The sequence below is a fragment of the Globicephala melas genome, chromosome 5 (genome assembly GCF_963455315.2).
Source record: "Globicephala melas chromosome 5, mGloMel1.2, whole genome shotgun sequence".
Taxonomy (NCBI): Eukaryota; Metazoa; Chordata; class Mammalia; order Artiodactyla; family Delphinidae; genus Globicephala; species Globicephala melas.
The window spans coordinates 28,092,616-28,097,782 of NC_083318.1; the positions used below are offsets into that span (position 1 = coordinate 28,092,616).

Below are 5,167 nucleotides of genomic sequence, written 5' to 3' on the forward strand. Positions count from 1 at the left end.
TTTTTTTTTTTTTCTCTGAATCATTAATGCCGCAGGTTCTGGGAAGTCTTTGCCTACACAAGTGCTTCAGTGCCAACAGTCTTTAAGTTAAGTATAAATAATTGAGTATTTGTTTTGGAATTTGAGTACATCCCAATTTGACTTTAACTTCTTATTACAACAGGAAATCCAGAAATCCACTATTTCCAGTCTTAAGATTTTTCTTTTTTGGTAGCTCTAAATATTTGAAAATGGTCATGGTGAGGATTAATTATATAAGTGTTTCCCCCATAATCTTTGTGAAGTGTGAACATTGAAAGAAAATTAGAGTTCAAATGAAGCAAATCATGTCATTCCAAACCGAATGAAGGACTTTTTTGTTTGACAATATGGAAAGTTTTTGATGAATTATTATTTTAATATGTAAAATATTAAGCACAAATGAAAAACTAAAACATTATCCATCAAATACTTGTACCCAAAGTCTAGCAAAATATCATGAGTTAGGTTCAGTTGAAGTAATCTCCACCTCAAGGATGGTGTTCAAAGTTATCACTGCCCTAGGAGAGTTGCTCCACACTCCTGACCCTTGATCCCTGATTGGGATCCCTGGCTCCAGACACCCAACACTGCTTCACCTTATTTTATTGTCTCTCAGAATGCCCTAGAATGACTCTCTTTGCTTCCCCAAGAATCTCTGTTATCAGCCCCTCCTATTCTCGGGGTTTCTGACTCTTGGATTTTGGATTTTATTTATTTATTCATTCTGCACTGTGTGCGGCTTGTAGGATCTTAGTTCTCTGACCAGGGATTGAACCTGGGCCCTTGGCAGTAAGAGCACCGAGTCCTAACCACTGGACCACCAGGAAATTCCCTGGATTCTATTTAAAGTTGCTATTATTATACTGTGTAGACCCTTACTTAAAACTGTAGACTCTCAAATTCATATACTTTCTTTTTCAGAATTAGATCCTGAGAAAAATAACAGCAGCTCCCTTCTGCTTTCATTCTTCCCCCCTTGACAAAATAGAAACCTAGAACTCTCAGAATGAAAATATTCTTTCTCATAAATTGGTTCTACTTTCCTGTGGCAACTGCCCTTGATCAATGTCTTGTGTGTACACTTAATTCTGCTTCCCTCAGCAGGGAATTCCTGAGTAACAACTCTCAGAGAAGAATCAACTCATTGCAATTGCATCTTATCCACTGACCAGTGACTCAGGTAAGAAGTTTTGTTTTCCTTAGTTTTCCCTGATGGGAAGTAACTTTAAACATACTTCTTGCAATATTTGAATATAACTTTAAGCTAATGCACAAAGCTTCAAAGAAATTTCACTTTTGCTGTGGACAACTTAGGCTATGTTCATGCTCACCCTCATTATCTCCTTCTAGTTTTATTCTCTAGGTTTCATTTCTTAGGATAACTTAAAGGAGCCAGGGTGGACTTATTCATTGGACATAGTAGACACAGGGTATAGGGCCCATGGCACGGTTAGGGGCCCACAAAAATATTTTAACTCTGTTTTAAGTTCAGTTAAAAAAAAAAAAAAGAAAATATTTAATGATTAATCTAGCCTGGAGTATATGTGTCTTTATATCAAAGCAATCATAAAATATTTTATAATTTATATGTTTTCTGGAGGAAAGAGCCCATGAAGGCAATAGAACCTAAAGTTCACAAAAATCAGAATACACATGGAAATTTGCTAGCTGCTTTACTGCAAATAAATATCTCTTAACTTACAACCATATTTGACATCCTTCAGATTTTTATGTTTGTCGATTTGATGATCTGTTCCATTTCTGGCTAAATTATGCAATTTATTTGTCATAAATTAAAACTAGCGTAGTGTGTAGAATTCTGAGTAAGGACAATACATAAGCCTTCAGATATTGATCTGTTATTTTAATTTGGTTTTAGTCTTTCCTTAACACAAGTTTGTCTTGTTCTTTTTTTTTTAAAACAGGGTACTAAATTTACTATCATTGGCAATACGCTTTTTTTAAACCAAAACCACAGTGCCACCTACTGGTAGTTTAAAGAACAGTTCTATATGCAGAGATTAAGGGGAACTAGGAGTTGAATCCTGTGGCTCTGGTAATTTATAAAATGAAGAGAGACAGCTCACACTACCCTTTTCTCCTCTTGATGATTCAGTGTGTCTTCACTCTGTCTTTTAAAAGTCAGGTTTCTACTGAACCATAATCTCGGAACTCGGTAATCTCTAATCTCTGAAAATCCTGATTTTTCCTCAGATTTGTCTTTTCAGCAGCTAATTGAACTGGATGTCTTTTCAACTCCAGGTGGAAGTGGTCAGTTACATTAAGGCTGCTGTTAAGCCATCTCCTTGCACAGTACCTTGTAGAGTTCAGGAAGTCTACCTCTGCCTGATCTCTCACAGGGTGATTTTCAGTCTCACTTTGTCTTTATTTCTAGAAACTGCCTTCTTTGTCTACATCTTCTGGTTTTTGAAGTTCAGCTCATTTACCTAACTCCCATTTTTGTAATCTATCCCTTTCTCTGTGGAAAATTTCTGACTGACCTATTACTGGCTTTGGAATTTCTTCTTGGCTATATTTTTATCCCCTGGCTGGATATTTCCTGACATTAACTCTCAGATGCTGTATCCTCTTAAGGACCTAGAGTCTCAGGTTGGACCAGTTCTTGATCTACCAATAGTTCCCATACTGTCTGCTTATCGGAATGTCTGGTGACCTTTGTTACAAGTCCAGATACCCAGGTCTTTGCCTAAGAGATTCGATTGAGTCAGTCTGTTGGAGGCTCTGGGAATGTGCATTTTGATAAATATCTTAGGAGAAATATCTTATTTCTGGTGCAGCTGTTGTATTTGGGAACCACAAGCCCACAGGATAGTCTCGTATTTTGCTATCGTACTTGTCATTCTTCTGTATGCACTTTCCTCCCTCCTCCTTCTTTCTCTTCTTGCCCCTTCCTAGATGTAAAATTTCTTCTCATCTTTTAAGTAAGAGGTCAAATATTTGAGAGCCTCTCTTACCCTCCTCTTGCCTTTCCTTTTCACTGAGCAAAATTAGTCTCTCATCTGTGCCACTATTCCCCAATTAGAGCCCATATCACGTTGTCAGATTCACAGCCTGAACCAGATATTTACAACATAGTAAGATAGCAAGTTATTTTTATAATAAATTTATTTATTTATTTTTGGCTGTGTTGGGTCTTTGTTTCTGTGCGAGGGCTTTCTCCAGTTGTGGCGAGCAGGGGCCACTCTTCATCACGGTGCGCGGGCCTCTCTTGCTGTGGAGCACAGGCTCCAGACGCGCAGGCTCAGTAGTTGTGGCTCACGGGCCTAGTTGCTCCATAGCATGTGGCATCTTCCCAGACCAGGGCTCGAACCTGCGTCCCCTGCAATAGCAGGCAGAGTCTCAACCACCGCACCACCAGGGAAGCCCTAGCAAGTTATTTTTAAAACAAGGTACATGGAGCTCCTCCTGCCTCAGAATCATCTAGGGTGTGTGATCAATGAAAGGTTCCTACCCCAGATTTATTGACTCAGAATCTCTGGGGGTACAGTCTGCAACCAGTAAAACAAATAGTACAGCTGAGTATCTTGTATCCATTAAAGTTTGAGAACCACTGCTCTTATCAGCTGCAGAAACTCAAGACATCAGCTGAAGTGGCAATCCATCCATGAACTGCATTAATCGACAAGACATATGCCAGGAGGTCAGGAGCGCTCAGAGCTTTATTGGCAGCAAGGCTGAGGGTTTGGCTTCAGTGATCAGTGTTGCAGTTAATGGTGGTGGTACAGGTGCTTCCCTTTTTTCCCCCCTATATTGATTTGCTTTTTTTTTTTTTTTTTTTTGCGGTACGCGGGTCTCTCACTGTTGTTGCCTCTCCTGTTGCGGAGCATAGGCTCCAAACCCGAAGGCTCAGCAGCCATGGCTCACGGGCCCAGCTGCTCCACGGCATGTGGGATCTTCCCGGACCGGGGCACGAACCCGTGTCCGCTGCATCGTCAGGCGGACTCTCAACCACTGCACCACCAGGGAAGCCCTGATTTGCTTTTAATCAGGCCTCCTGATAAAAAAAAAAAGTGAGATAAAAGAAGATATGCTTGTGAGCAGCATATTTTACTTTAAATTAATTAATTTATTTGTTTTAATTTTTGGCTGTGTTGGGTCTTCGTTGCTGTGCATGGACTTTCTCTAGCTGAGGCAAGCCAAGCGGGGGCTACTCTTCATTGCGGTGCGTGGGCTTCTCATTGTCGTGGCTTCTCTTGTGTTAGAGCATGGGCTCTAGAGTGTAGGCTCAGCAGCTGCGGTGCGGGCCCAGCTGCTCCGCAGCATGTAGGATCCTTCCAGGCCAGGGATCGAACCCAAGTCCCCTGCATTGGCAGGTGGATTGTTAACCACTGCACCACCAGCGAAGCCCTCAGCACCTTATTGATTTATTAAACTATAGGTCTTCTCCAAAAACCTTAAAATTTATCTTAGTGTGAGAACAAAATGGGTTTAACAACTGAACCCGAGACTATTGCAGATTAGCCACCAGGCCATGACAATAGTAAATTGGCCCAAGCCTTTCCTGCAGCCTTTTTTCCCCCTGTAAGGGCTCAGCCTGTCCCTTGGGAGGCAAAGCAGACCCCTTGTTTTCACAGACCTGGCTCTTAAGAGAATACCTGGAGTTGTGGAGATGAACATGTCCAGTGTTCTCTTCCCAACTGTAACAATCAGGTAAGTCTCTTCACCTCTCCTTGGGTGGAGTGAGGAAAGGGGGAAAAGAGGGCTGGTTACAATATTTGAATGTCCTTAAGACACAAGGGAACTATCAAGAGTGAGGAAGAAGTTACTCCTTCCTAATGGTGTCCATCCCTGAACCATTCTCTGCGTCCAGAAGACAGTGGAGTGGCCTGTCTGAGTCACGTGGACACCCCCAAAGGTAATGTGGAGTCTACACACTTGCATTCCACGGACTGACAAGAACTTGCTGCAAAAGAAATTCCGGATGCAAATACCACAAACGGGGAACCTGAGCCTGAGGCAGAAACAACAAACTCCCACTACATAATTTATGTTGGTTGTTTCTATAAGGTGAGCACCCTGAGCTTTCTCATTTGTGAAATGGGAAGAATAACAATATCTATTCAAGGGTTATTATGAGGATTTGGTGAGACAATGTGTGTAAAAGCACTATGGTGGTCCCATGGGG

The 5,167-nt window shown here is 41.4% G+C and overlaps 1 non-coding gene across 1 annotated transcript; it reads right to left on the bottom strand.

Annotated features, from left to right (window-relative positions):
- Window positions 1-775: 775 nt before the first annotated feature.
- On the bottom strand, window positions 776-847 carry TRNAK-CUU (transfer RNA lysine (anticodon CUU)). The gene has a single exon. It is a non-coding gene; the product is annotated as a tRNA-Lys (tRNA).
- Between the last annotated feature and the right edge of the window lie 4,320 nt (window positions 848-5,167).